The sequence below is a fragment of the Oreochromis niloticus genome, linkage group LG20 (genome assembly GCF_001858045.2).
Source record: "Oreochromis niloticus isolate F11D_XX linkage group LG20, O_niloticus_UMD_NMBU, whole genome shotgun sequence".
Taxonomy (NCBI): domain Eukaryota; kingdom Metazoa; phylum Chordata; class Actinopteri; order Cichliformes; family Cichlidae; genus Oreochromis; species Oreochromis niloticus.
Window position 1 is genome coordinate 17,870,903 of NC_031984.2, and position 15,030 is coordinate 17,885,932.

The following is a 15,030-nucleotide window of genomic DNA, read 5'->3' on the forward strand; positions in this document are numbered from 1 at the left end:
ACATGAGTGACTTAATGAGTGATGGCTTATATTTTTGACCCTTGCAATGCTTAAAAAAACAAGCTCCACCCCAGCTTTTTCATGTTTCAAGACACGTTCTGAAGAGATAACACAGAAATCTTGTCCTAGCTTTAGATAGGATACTAGCCATTCTGGGACTGCACTACCTACTTGATATTCATTACAGTGACTAACTGAAGAAGAGAATACTGGAGACTGGCCAATATAGCAATATTAGTCTGTCTCAGTCTGTATTTCTTTTTCTTCACAACTCTAACACAAGCAATCCTTGATCTGATTGCAAAGTTGGCACACAACAGCCTTTTGTGATATAGCGGGATGCTCTATATGCGTAACACAAGGATTCAATTTGACTCAGCCCACATCTCTGTGTGTGTGTGTGTGTGTGTGTGTGTGTGTGTGTGTGTGTGTGTGTGTGTGTGTGTGTGTGTGAGAACGCGCTTAACTATAGCTGTGGAGTATGTGTGTGTGTGTGTGATTGCCCGGGCAGCTGAAAGGGGTCTATTGGTGAAAACGTTTAAGTCATCATCATTAGAGAGTTGTTGGTACAGAGGTATGTTTTACTGAAGGACGTAATTGGCCGTCATAGTGCTGTGTAATCTTCTCATATTCTATGAAAACAGTCAAAGCTATTGGCCATAATGGCCTGTTTAAGGTGGGACCTTCCCATGTTAAACATTCAGCATCCTAGCGGGATATGGATGGGGACTGAATGAAAAAGGGAGACGGTTGAGTGTGTAATGTTGGGCGAATACCAGGAGTTCTGAAGTCATGTGTTCTGCCTCTGTGCTGTACCAGGCACGCTTATTTCCCTTTATTTTATCTCACATAAAACTACCGAATAGTCACATGAGTACACACACACATATACATATATATATATATATACATATGTATACAAATAGATTTTGAACCTGATATTAAGTGGATTGGGTGATTTCAAAACCAGAGCTTTCTCAAATGGAAACAATGTTGCTCCTGAGACCACCCGGGATTAATTTCTCTTTGTGAAAATGTTATTGTGTATATGTGTGCGTGCTTTTGTGTGCGTGCCTAGATTCTGCTGCAAGTAAATGAGTATAACCGTGCACACACAACTGTGTGTTTTTCTTCCGAGTGTGTTTGTGTGTCCTTGTGTGTGGGAATTACAGAATTCCCCCATCCTTCTGTTTATAGGAGGGAGTGAAAAGTGATGGAAGGTATGGAGAGAGAAGGGCCCGTGATGACATAGCCTTATGTTCAACCCTCTGGATGTGGGCCACTCTATATTAGATCTATCTATCATAAGGCTTCACTTGAATTCTGCATGCTTCCTATACCATTCGTAGCTTGATGTTCACTATACATGTGTTAGTCTCATCAGTGTTTTACTCATATGGTACATGTCACGTTCATACTTGTAATGTCTGAATGTACTTTGTCATACCTATTGCATACCTGAAGTGTGTATTTGAGTGTATGAATTGACTGTCTTTGAGTGGTTTTTGAAGCACAGATGATAGATCTATAGTCTTCTTCTGGTTCTTCAAATAGACTTCCCCCAGGCTCATATGGACACAAAAGAAGCTGTCACTCACTACATTTTTGATCTTACTGTGTGTTCATTCAAATATGTGAGCGTGTTGTTGGTAGTAGAGGGTTTGCATGTGAATGTGTAAAATGCCTTTTTGTGTTGTCAGGGCTGTCACCTGTTCCTTGTGCTCTCTACAAGCCCCGTCTCTGAGCGAGCCTTTGATGTAGTCAACAGGAGATTCCTGCAGTGTGAAATAGCCCCAGCCAGATTTACTCAATGAAAGAGCAAGCCTTAACCACTGTTATTACACCCTTTTCTTAAACATCACGCCATGTTTCTGTCTCTGCCTCTCTCTTGTTCTCTAGCTCTTAAACTGTCTGTGTTATTTGCTGCTTTTTACATATGCAATGACTGTACTTGTGTACAAGTGTACATAAATGTTAAACTGAAGTGAATTTTCTGGGAAATATTTAGTGCAGTGTCAAAAGTTGAGCCTCCAGCATTTTTAAAACTCTACTCTTCTTAAATACAAGAGAGAAGAAAAAACTTAAGCTATGTTAAAAACTGTAGCCAAATCAGGTTTAAACCCACTCCAAAAGTAACTGTATCTAAAAAGCAAAATATAATTTTGTGTTTATGATTTATACAACCAACTTTTGTTGTCATGGGACATATCATACTATACTGTAGTGCAGCAAAACTCCATGATTTCGATATCTATGGTGTAAAGCAACATAAAGTAAGTAGGATGTTTCATCTTTTTTTGATAATTAACTGGAGAAAAGTTCAGTGTGTAAACTGTCAAAACAAAGGTTTTTAACAAATGTCAAACTGTGTCATTCAGTGTCAAAGTAATCAGAGAAAAAGGAGAAAGGGAAAAAAAAGCTGATCCTAAGCCAGTGTCAAAAAGCCGTGAGTCCTTCGCTGAAGCAAAGGTTACCTATGCTGTTACTAAAGAAAAGCTGTAAAGAAACTGATGTGGAATTAATCTGGGCTTGAATGCAGCTTATTGTCCTCTAGCACTGTTCCCACACTTGCAGGAAGAAACAGTATTCATGAATGTGACAAATGACACATCGCACTTGAAAATGACTCTTTGTAAGCCTAACAACAGAGACAGGGGAAGCATTAAGTCTTTCACACCCTCTCGCTCTTTCTCTCAGTGACTCTGAGAGTCTGACTTTAGCGTGTTATTTCACACAGGTGGTTAGGCGTGTCCGTCTGAGCTGTTGAACATGTGTCAGAGCCCAGGTGGAGAGAGACACAATGTAATTATCTCTGAGAAACACTATGCACATAACAGAAACATTACAAATATGTGTAACAGCAGTTAAACATATCTGTAATGGAGCTCATGCTAATTTATTGTGGTAACCTTAAATATGAGTGCTCTGCAGAAGGCTAGGATCCGAATAACAAAAGTAAAAGAGATGGTGACCTTTTTTTTTCTCTTATTGCAGAATTGCTCTTAGACCAGAAGAGTAGAAATCAGAACTATGATGCAGACCTTACAGTGTGTAGCAGAAATGATGCCAAGACATACAGCACCAGGGCACCTCAGGGAGCAAGCCCTGTTTACTTAACCACCACCGGGCACATTTACAACTCAGCTGGCATGTGTAAGCATGCAAACGTCATCCTAGATTGCTATTGCATCTTACTCAAAATACACATTCTTAAAGTGTAGATATACATTTAAATATTCAGGAGCTTATACTAAACATCCATCAATCCATTTTTTCCTGCTTATCCAATTCTGGGTCGCTTGGAGACTGGAGCTTATCCCAGCTGTCATAGGGCAAAAAGCGAAGTACCCACTGGAAAAGTCGCCAGTCTATTGCAGAGTTCTTTTGCTTCTTTAATTTTTCAGTCCCAGGAGGTTGCTGATGGGACAAAATCCACAGACCTTGTTCTGTGCAGAATTTCATTTGGAAGTTTGGATTAAAACTAATATGAGGAGCAGTTTCAAATGGTGAAGTGGTTAAGATAGCATAAAGTACACAGTTCTCTCTTTTCACTGCCGCTTCACAGTAGCTTACTAAGAAGCAGCGTCTGGATAAACACAGAGAGTGAATTTTGAGTTTCAGATGCGTGGCACATACCCGTTTCATTATTATAACTCAGACTATTAAATCCTCATATTGTCTTCAGCCAAATTTGGAATTCCCTTCACCACGAAATGGGGGGGTGTAGAATCACTTCAGGAGGGAATCACTTACATCAGCCAGAAAAAACAGGATGAATGATTACAGTTTGCAAAATTTGTTTCAGTGTTTATATGGACATGAGTATTTGGAATTTGGGGGAAAAATGGGAACCTATCTTTCAAGGTTCTGAGTGTCCAACTGCTTTAATATCAACTTATATTTTTAGCCCCAAGTGTTTAGGGCTAAGGGAAATGAAGAGCATGAAGCAGTCCAAAACCAACTACTCACATCTCTGGTTTTTTCTCTTTTCTTTTCTTTGTTTTCTTTTCTTTTTTCATCCTGACATCTAAGTCTATGTTACAAATATTTTCCAAGTTGCCCCACCTTGAGTTATGCCACAGGACACCAAATCTACTATCCAATGTCAAAGTCTAGCTAGTATTTGGGTTGACTTTTCCTTTAACAAGGTAAGTGGAGTGAGACAGCTGTCACCTGTCATTACAGCAGACTGGCGGAGATATGTCAGATATGCCATTTAAACAGAACTACTCAAAGATGTGGGGTAAAGTGAGTGATGGTTGAAAGTCACAGTCTGTGACCTGAGAAAGCTCCTACTAAACATCAGCACATGACCTTGCTTGGGAGGCCCGAATTCTTTCAGCCTTAAGCCGATACTATTCCCAGCACAACCCAGGCAAAATGGACCGAGTTCACACACACACAAAACTACACAAAGCCACATTTACCGACATTTCATACGGCAAATTTTAAGAGTTATGGGAACTCTGCACACACTTTACTAAATCACTTTTTTCATTTAGTGTGAACTATCAGCAACTTTTATTTTTCGGTCCCGATATGAATAAGATATTTGGGAAATCACGTCATAAGTTTTGGTTATCTGAGTTGGAGGAGCCAAAATGAAAAGTGATCCCTAACATAGCCAGCACATCAATATTTCCACATCACAGAGTTTCATAAACAGAGTGAGAACAGGTTTACATACATTACAGTCCCAGTTCCACTCCATATCTTTCTTGGCTAATAAAACAAAAATAAGTATTTGCCTAGCCAGCGCATTATAACCTGCTGCATTAATCCCACAGCACGGCTAAACGTTAAGCACTGTCAGTGTCGATGGCTCTATCAGCGCTTATTTAATGGGTACAGGGTGTTTTCAGCAGTAAATATCATGAAACTATGAGTCGCTATGTCAGAACAAATGAGGATTATTTACTCTCTATCTATCCGCGGAGCCAAACCTGTCACTTTCTACGATGCTTATTTATGATCTGCTGTATCTCCCTTTAAGTTTCCCTGGCAGGGCTTCCCACATTGTCGTACAGAGTGCTCCAAAAGGTCGTTAAAGGTTCAAGATGGCTGCAAAAGGAGTATCTGCGTTTTTTTTAAGTCATAGTGTAAAACCCCCTAAAAAGTGTTTTGGGGGTTTGCAAGCATTTTATAGTTCAAAGAGTCTGTGGGATCATAACTGGCTCAGATAACTGTTTATCACCTTAATGTGTTTGTTTCTGGCCTCTGTCTCCTGCCAGGTGCCCCTATAGTCTGTTTCACTGCCTCCCTCTCTCTGTCTTACTAACAGTTACCCCACCGCACACCTTTTACTCCACTCTCAGGCTGCAAAGTTGCCGTATTCCTGACCAAAACCGTCTCCCTTACTTTTTTCCCTTCAAAATTTGCTCCTTTTTTTCCAACATTGTCCTCTCTGGCTGTGAGACCCCATCGTTTAGTCTAACAACTGCACTTATACACACAAACACAATTTTCAACTAAAACCATTCCCCTGCTGATATTTATATTTAATACTGGTATCATTCTAGATAGGAAGTAGTATCGTATAAATTGAGATTAATGTGTTATTATGATCTCTATCAAAACTATATTATTATTAAATGTGCACAGAATTAGTAGCTTGAAAAATCATCTTAGTTTTTTATTACATGTTCCTTCACTCTTTGCCTTCACACACTGACACAGAGGTCATGCTGTGGAGATTGCTAGCAGACCACCAAGCTTTGAGAAAGCCTCCTTGTTTATCCCCAGTATATATCCTATGTGTCTATAGTGTCCTGGGGCTATACTGACCTCAGGAACAGAGTCATGATTGGTTCTTCCTGAGACTGGACTTAACCTGGTATTAAGTACTACAATGCAGCTGTGCTAGCACAAAGGCACTCAGTCCACTTGACATCAACCTCGACTTTGTCATTCTGGTTTAAACTTGTTTTTGCACTTTTTCCATTTGAAAGTTCACAAGTGAAGCAGGCAAAACCACGGTTTGTGAGAAACATGCACACGCCTATTAAACAGAGTAAACCACCAAACAAAATCAGTTAAGCGCTCGCCCACATGGGGGAAAAATGAGCAATTTTCATCACCAGATGAAAAGGTTCTAACACTCGTTCAACACAAATCACATCCATGTGAACTTGTCTACCTCAAATACCTCTTGCTCCTGAATAGACATTATGATCGGATTTTGTTTACACAACTGTTCCACACACACACACAGCTGCTGATTTATGTACACAGACACACACAAACCCAGATCTACATGCAGGTGCAGATACACAGCCCTCCATTAAGGTAAGCCTGGTATTCCCTAAGAGCAGATTGTGATCTCAGGGATCATATTTATTTATTTAACTGATTTCAGTGATCCTAAGTAGATCTGAGATGACCAAACTGACCAAACCATTTTAAATCTTTTGTCTCTCTGCCCGGCCACACATCTACACGCAGATTTTAGAATTAGGTGGAAGTGCACATGTTCAAAACCTTTTTGCTTTGTCACAGATGAAGACTGATAATCCGCCATTTATTATTCATGCGTGTTCCACCAGGTGGAAATTTATAAAATATTTAGTGTGGTCAACCATCCTCTGTCATGTCCGAGATATTCTTATCTATTGTCTTCTATCTGGTGTAATCGGAGGGCAAGTTAAGAGCGGAAACTGGACTGAACTGTGGGCCATAAAGAACATATGGAGAAACAGTGACTCTATGGGCAGTTAAAGAGAGGAAGCAACTAGTTGGGTCAGGAGTGAAAATTGATGGGTCAGTGGAGTTGATGTCATCTTGAGAAGACATCAAGAGGAGGGTGGAGTATTAGCAGCACCCTAGAAAACTACTTAAATAAACCCAGCATTATTTCTGTACCGTGTGTTATCACAAATGCAAATAAGGAAAAGAAGTGATAATGATAGAAGGGAAATAGCACACTAATATTGCTTCATGTGCAGAGTAGGGCTTTCACCGATTCACTTCCTTCTTTTCCATCTTGCAGGCAAAGGTCTTGACACCAGCCCACTTTCTCTCTCCTACATAGAAATTTTCCTACCTTATAAAATACAGTAATTACCACATACAGTCATACATGTTTTTTCTGGTTGCATTTGAGTGGGTTGAACCTAAAAATGCAACTGTTCCACACACACACACACAGCCATGCATAGTTACTGATTACTGATACAGCTGTAGCTACATAGCCCTAATTTAAGGTAAACCTGTGTGTATCTTCCATTTTACAAAGACTAAAAGAAACAAAATATACCCATTAAACTCTAGACTTGTCTCTGTAAACTGCATGCATTTTCAATTTACCTCAATGCCACCATGCACCTACAGCCATCCCACCCTCCTCCTTCCCAGACCCCCACACCAAGCTCTCTACCTCCCTCTCACACCAGCATGAGAGAGCACTACAACTAGACTTGCATCCACTTTGGTTTTTTTGCAAATGGGGGTGAGAGGCTGTTACCGTGTCAGTCGGCATGGCCTCTTATCGGACCATCAGGCTACCCTCAGATTCTCTTTCCAGATGGAGGTGAGATAGGGCTTCAGAGGCCCAGACCCCCGCAAACACTGAGATCATGGAGGCCTCTCCTGATCTCCTACCTGATGGAGATTCTTTAATGTGGGTTCAGGTTTCACTTGTCTCCCCTGCCTGGCTGGGCCTGCGCTGCTTTCAAGATGCAGGCATGTTCAGGCCTCTTAGGCCCTGGTTCTGATGGCCCGCCACTGCTCCATGTCAAGGTCAAGCTCCAGGTCAAGGTGTCGTTATGAGATGCAAGTAGCTTTCGCGCACTAGTCTCAGTATGAAAAGCAGGTACAGTAGTGGGTTGCATACACAGAGTTTGACAACCATGCAGCTGGCCCACAGTAGAACTCTCCACATTTCTCGCACTAACATAAACACTGCCACTCACACTGTGCTTAGAGAGAAGGAGAGGGAAGGAGGATGAATCATAAGGGAAAAAGCTCAGAGATTAGTTAGAGATCAAAAAGACTAGGAGCTGAGAGATAGAATCCCATCCAGTTTTTAGTGTTGTTGCGCAAACCTGTTTTTTGAACTTGCATGAACATAATGCGCTTTTTTATGTACATAGTTTCTTTTTTACCGTGGGGCTTTTTAAATGATTGATGAATATCTTAGCAAGTCCCACTGGTAACCCTTTTGCAGCATGTACAGCTTTTTTTTTAATGCAAGAATGCCTACATACTTGTGTCTGTGTGTGTGTATGTGAATATGTCAAAACAACCTTCGCATTAGGAATAGCTACTGCAGATTCTACCCGTATCATTAGTACACTGGCACACCTTGGCTGGACCCGGGGAACTCACCACCATTCCACAGAGAGCCTTCCATCATTCCTTACCGGATTAGAGACAGAAAAAAATAAAGGGAGAGGGAGAGAGAGTTGGAGGGGAGGACTGCTCTTTTACATTCTGAAGCTGGCACAGTTTTAACTGTAATTTCTGCTGAAATAATAGAAGTCTTGAAATTGCTACTATGTTCTCCTTCTCTCTCTCTCCCTCTCCCTTTGCCTCTGCTTATTTCAACCTGATGTCAATTTGAAAAGATGCAAACAGCCGACGCAAGCAAGCGAAGTGGTGTTTGAGCAAGAGGAAAGTTCAGAAAAAGCATATGTGAGGCATACACAGTGTCCGACTCACTTACAGATGCATGCTGCCTCTCCATGGGAGTTTAATGAGTTTGATACATGAGATATATTTTTTTCAACAACAGTCAACTCCACCTAGTGGTGTTTGTACTGAACAGATTTCTGGCTGCAGTGAGGAATGGACTGTTATGAAGGAAACAGTACACCAGCAATTGTTTATCTGCACTGAGTCACTTTGCCCTGAGATTGCTGGGGAAGGGAGGATCGATACTAAGGTTGTGGATATGACTCCCACAAAAGCTACAAACCGCGCAGACGGCGTTGCCTCTGAGATCTGGCCGAGTGCCTTTGTGGCACAAGCCGTCCATTGCTAGAGAGACTGTGTTAGTGGGTCTCCTCTGCATCTCTTGGCCTGGCATCTGTGGGGCTTGCTCACACTTGCTTTCACCCAGCATGTGTTTGCTCAGATGAAGGAAATTATGTAATTAGCCTGTGAGGGATTGTTTTCTTTTACTTTTTACCCCCCTCTCTCTCACTCCCTGCATTTACCCTTCTGTCTCTCTTTCCCTCCATCTTCTTTTTTTTTTTTTTGCACTCACCCTGTCTCTTAGTCCTGTGACAGCAGGAGATGGTTCCAATTTAACTCAAGCCACACCCTGGCTCACCTCCTTCGTTAATTGCCAGAGACCATCAGTGGAAGAAAATGAACACTTGTCATACAGATCCATCTAAGCTGTTGAAGAGCAGCTTTGTTAAACATCAAAGCGAGAGTCTGAGAGGTGTAATAGGGAGTGGACGTAGAAGCTTTGGATGTGTGGGGGATTGTGTCTGGCTGAGTTAGACTGGGATGTGTGCTGGGAGATGGGTTCAGGGGTACACACAGGCAGTATCGGGGGAGGGAAACCTGGCATTTTGCTCTCTAATTCCAGCCGGCCTGGAGGCCTGGAGCGCTAAGAAGGGCCTCACTGTTGCTCTCTGGATCAGCCAGGTATTGCTTACATAAAAAGCAAGTGAAAACAGCTGTAGGGATAATTAGCTTGATTCTCCATTACATGCCATGAGGGCCAATAACTAAAAAATGGAGTTTTGTTTGGGTTAGAGCTGCAGCCCCAACCAGGAGGAAGTTGTAAAAGTCAGGCAGAGAAAAGAAAGAAAGAAAGAGAGGGGAGGGAGGAAGGAGAAATCGAGGGAAGAAGGAGCAAGCTCTTGAAGCAATTGTTGAGAGGAGATACTTTCTCTTCCTGATGTAGACCACATTTAAAGGGTTTTAAAAGGCTACGATTTTAGGATGATGGGATGGGCATGTGATCTCAATTTTTTTCTTTATTTTTTCCTCCTTTTTTAGTGCTTTTAGTTCACAGTATTGTGTGACATCAGATTAGTGCTTTCAGACTGACCCACTTTACAGTTTCACTTTTTGCATACCACCTTAAGCATTTCCTGGGAACTAACATTTCTTTCTTTTTCTTTTTTGTTTTTGTTTGTTTGGTTTTTACCATCATGGAGCATATCTAGTCACCACTAGTGCAAGGCTCTGATATAAGATAAGAGATTTCCTGGCAGTAGTTTCAAAATACAGTATGATATGAATGGTCACATACTATGCCTGGATTTACAGATTTCCTCCAAAAAACAGAAGTCATGACTATTAAGACAGAACAGGAAGAAAATCCCCACCCACTATGCTTGTATTTCACCCTAAATAGCTTCATCATCATACAACCAACTGACTTGCTTTATGTCTCCCCTCTCTGTAGACTGAGCTGGGGGGTGTCTTTGTACTGGTAATTGAATTTGGTGTGTTTCTCTTTTTTCTTTAGGAGTGATAGAACACCAACCACAGGGGTAATTCCAAATGAAAGAGCAGCACTCTAACACTGGTGGTCCCAAACCTCTGCAAGGATCCATTTAACAACAAGTTTATATAAGTAGCACTTAAAGACAAGAAGGGCTTCAGCCGCTTGCATTCAGACTCTGAGATTTTATATCCAATCCTCATGACAGACTAGTAGATAACAAAGCAAAATATCCACTTCCTGAATCATTTCTACACAATGTTTCTATAAAAACACTGGTCACAGAATGAGGTACAAAGCAGTGTATTTAGTCATTCATTCATTTATTTATTTACTTACCTCCTTAACCCGAAATAAACATCAGATGTTGCTAATTTTGGTACTAATCATTTACACACACGTACCCCATCGTCAAGCAAGCCAGGAGTGGAGGGGTAGGAAGCAGGATCAAAGTTACATAGGGATAAGATAGGAATGGCTGTTTAGATTTGAGACCTTTCCAGTTAAAAGTATAAAGCAAATTTGTGTTTAGTATTAGTTCCTTCATTTTTTTTCCTCCTAGTAAAAAGTGGTACAATTTAATAATGGCAGGGTATCGGATGTGTTGGATGAGTGTCAGTTGTTAACGTTTTGGTTATCAGTAGTGGCGCTTTGAAGATTCGGGTCAGTGTTTGCATATTATTCTGCAATTCATCACATTCCAACACTTTTACAGTTTTCATTTTGCCAGACCGTTACACATAACCACTTTCTCTTCCTCCACATGTCTTTGCCACTTTCTGGCAAACATCAAATTCTCAGCTCATCCTCCTTTTTTTCTTTTTCTTTTTTTTTGCATTACTGCATAAGGAAATATCTCCAAGTTATTCCTGTAACACATCATTCAAGCACTGGAAGAACATCCGCTGCAACAAGTAATTTAAGGGGCATATAAAGGCATAAGAGCAACTATAGACTCAGTGACAGTTATTACCTCACTAAGCTGAAATGCAGTGAACACGCAGGTGACTTTTCTTTTGCTGGATTTAGCTGTAAAAAAAAAAAACTTTGGACAGTGACCTTTTGGCAGAAAAGGCTTTAAGCACCCTGTCAGAGCCGTCTGAGCTCACTCAATTATCCAACGCGTGGTCCTGTCTGACATAATATGCTTTGCTTTATCACATTTGTAAAGCTGCAAAAAAAAGAAAAAAGAAAAAGTCGTGACCACAAAGGCAACACTTCAAATAAGGAACAAAAAGTTTCATATGATTTTAACACTCTGTCACAACATGCTGACATGTTAAATAATCACAGGTCGATAAGCATACACACATTCATGACCACATAGCAACACACTTCCTCATTAACAACATGAACGCAGGCGTCGCATGTGAGTTTGTGTAGTGAATGCGTCTGTTGTCTGGAGGTAGTGAGGTGCTGACAGAGAAGAAAGAGGAGCAGTCTTCAAACACATCCACAGGCAGGTCGTGCTCTCCATTATGCCCTGCCGGGGGCCATATTTGTTGATTCTTGGGCCTCCAAATCATTAATTTAAGTGCAGTCAGCGGCAAAGAAACCTGAGAATGGCCTCTAACCCACCTAGGCAAATTCTCACATACACACACGTGCATATATATGTGCGCATATTTATTTGGTAAAACTTACATCCAAGAACAGTTACATGTACACATGCTCACATACACACCCTGCATTGCATAACAAATGATTTCACTTTAATTGCTATTCCTGTTTATTTACTTCTGGCTGTAATGGATGGTCCTTTTTTTTTTTTGCTGAGCAGCCAATCAAAGTGAAGCAGAAAAAGTGTGAGCTGCCCAGCAAATCTGGAACTATTACTTGTAATTTGACATTTCTCTTTATACGCAGCCTACACCAACCCAGAATGCGACAGTTAATTACCGTTAATTGTATGCAACTTAAGTGTTTTGGGATCTTTATGTATTTACCTGTGCATATATCTAAGTTTGTCTTGAAGTTCTTTCTCTATGCCCTCCCTGATGACTGATGATAATGTCTTCAGTGATTGGTAGTTATTTTCGGGCCTGTTTGCTCAGCCAATGAGGCGCCCCCAGCGTACCAGACATACATCATTGTTTCACAGCCCTCAGGAAAGAAGTGAGTTCTTACTGACTGCTGTGCGGCCTGAGTAACAGACACATTCCAATAGGGTTTTTTTTCTTTTTATTAATGAGCACTTGATGTTTGAGTTGCTGCCAACTGCATTTAGGGAATTCTTAAGGAGCTCTGGAGACTTGCCAGACAGTTACAGGAAGAAAATGGTCAAGCTATAGCATAAAAACACAAAATGTCCACACTGGACTTTAGTGTCTACGGTCTATTTGTCCAGCAATGTAATTCTGTGATGTAACCTCTTTGGAGATCACCGTGGAAATTAAAAACAACCTAACGTCACCGGCTAGAAAATGAATTTTCATACACCTATGTGACATAGAGAGTTTAGCATTTGTTTTTTTTTTGGTTTTGTTTGTTGTATTCTTTGCATTTGACATGTTTTACTCACTTTGGTCTCAATGTTTCTTCTCACAGCTCGTGGAATCAGATACCAGGCTTCAGCTACAAGAATACAGATACACCGGCCCATATATCCTTCACAATCGTGACCACCAGACCTGATTAAATACAGATATAAATGCACACTCAAGCACCCACCATTACACTTGGATTCTGGTGAAGTTTTCAAATGGGTAGAAATTAGTTATTCTAGCAACTGGCATGCAGTGGCCCACAGAAGACCTGGGAACACCATGTGTGAATGCACCTCATCAGAACATCTGGCATCAGTGTGGCAAGCGGTCCACTGCCTTCATTTCTCCAGCTTTCTTCAATTGGAAGCTGGATTTATTTTACAGTACCGTGGTGCTACAGAGTCCTGGCTTCTCATCAACCGTCCCCCAAACAACTGTTGACTATGAGCGCGGCCGAGCTGAGCCAGAGGAACTGGCAGTAAACTCATGCCAGCTCTAGACTCTTTTATGGTAGCATGAAAAGTATTCACGTTTGCAGCTAAATATCAGACTTATGTAAATATGACAACACGGACCTTGTAATCCATAATCCACAGAGACCTTCTCAATGTATTGTGCCAAAGGAGATATCTGCTGAGATAAATTACTGAAATGACAATGCAACTGAGTGCTTTGTAAAACCACCCTTGCCCATCTCCCATTTCCTGCAGAGAGATCACCACGAAATGTTTGAGGATTAGCTTCCTTCTTTTCCAAAAATAGGGTCCTTAGTTAACTGGGAGGGAAACACAGCTGACCTCAAAGCAGCCAACTTATTATAAGAAAAGTCTGTATACATTTCTCCTTGTGTTCGTCTTGCCTCCCCTTCATTGTTTAATGAACCACTGTTATGTTCTGTTTGATTTTCTACAGCTGAAACTATTTGAGTGCCACTTTTCTTCTTCTTCTTCTTCTTCTTCTTCTTCTTCTTCTTCTTCTTTTTTAAAATATCACAGATTCATGTGACTTATTGTTCTGATTCCAACGAGTGGTGTATTACGTTACTGTCTATTGATCTGTGAATCTGAGTGACTAATCTGATTATAATGAAGTGTCTTGCATTAATACTTTTTTTCACTGTACTGGAGCTTGACCTGATGTGATGACAATGTACAGTTGCAGTTTAATTTAGCAGCATAGCGGTGTTTTCATTTGGTTGTTACCTAATATGTACAGTTTTTGTAGTGTGTGTGTGCGTGCGTGTGTGTGTGGTTTTGTGCTACACTGTCTTGGTTGTGATGACTATGAAAGTTTGGGGGTAACAGCGGTCGCCCTTGACTTCTTCCACAGTGGTTTGCAGTGATCAGCCTGTTTCTGTTGTTTGAATAAAATATTGTTTTCACAAGAACTGTGCAAACTGCGTGTGCTTTATCAGCAAGACAACAGCGTGAGCACCAATGCTAGGATTATTGATGAATATGAGTGCAAGAATGAGTATTTTTCACAAGTTTAAAGTTGCCCCACCACTAATGGCATCTACAACAATAGTTTCTTGCACTGCCCGAGAAAGAATTTTTTTTTCCTTTTTTTCCCCCGGTTTTCATGGTCTACCAATTCTCTCTCTCCTTCTCCCTCATAAACTCAGCCAGATGTTGCCCTTTTTTTTTTCTTTTTTTTTTACCCTAGGGGACTTGTGGGAGGTAGGGGTAGCAAGGCATGGTGGTGCTGGGTAGTGGTGGGGGGTGGCTGAGGATGTTTTAAAGTGTTCTCTGACACAGTCACAAGTCTCCAGCATTCACCATGGTAACACTGTGAGCCAAAAATCCCCAGGACTCAATGCTGTCAGAGCTATGACGACACAACAATACTATTACAGTCCTACACTGTGTGAAAAAGCCAAAAACTTGTCTGGCAAAGATAAGCATTGTTAATATTAAGTCTCAATATATAATAAGATTCAGCTTTCAATTACACACATGGCATGTGTGTAAACTTGATGGCTACTGTTAGATCATATGTGGTTACTATGGGACTGGAGTCTATATGGCAGCTCTCACTGGTCCAGACGCAGGGGAACAGTAAGGACAGCTATGAAGTCCATCACTGCACAGAAAGGACTCAGACGGTTCAAACCCACAACCTTCATCTACCAGGGAACAGTGGTAA

General features: G+C 41.1%; 1 protein-coding gene across 12 annotated transcripts in view; it reads left to right on the forward strand.

Annotated features, from left to right (window-relative positions):
- Positions 1-14,272, forward strand: part of LOC100695931 (ELKS/RAB6-interacting/CAST family member 2-like) — a 155,025-nt gene extending 140,753 nt beyond the window's left edge. For all 12 annotated transcript variants that reach the window (XR_001224690.2, XR_003215694.1, XM_005477984.2 and 9 more), the window contains one exon: positions 12,947-14,272. The gene's annotated coding sequence lies outside the window, so the exon portion shown is untranslated. The remainder of the gene's footprint in view (positions 1-12,946) is intronic.
- Positions 14,273-15,030: the final 758 nt, after the last annotated feature.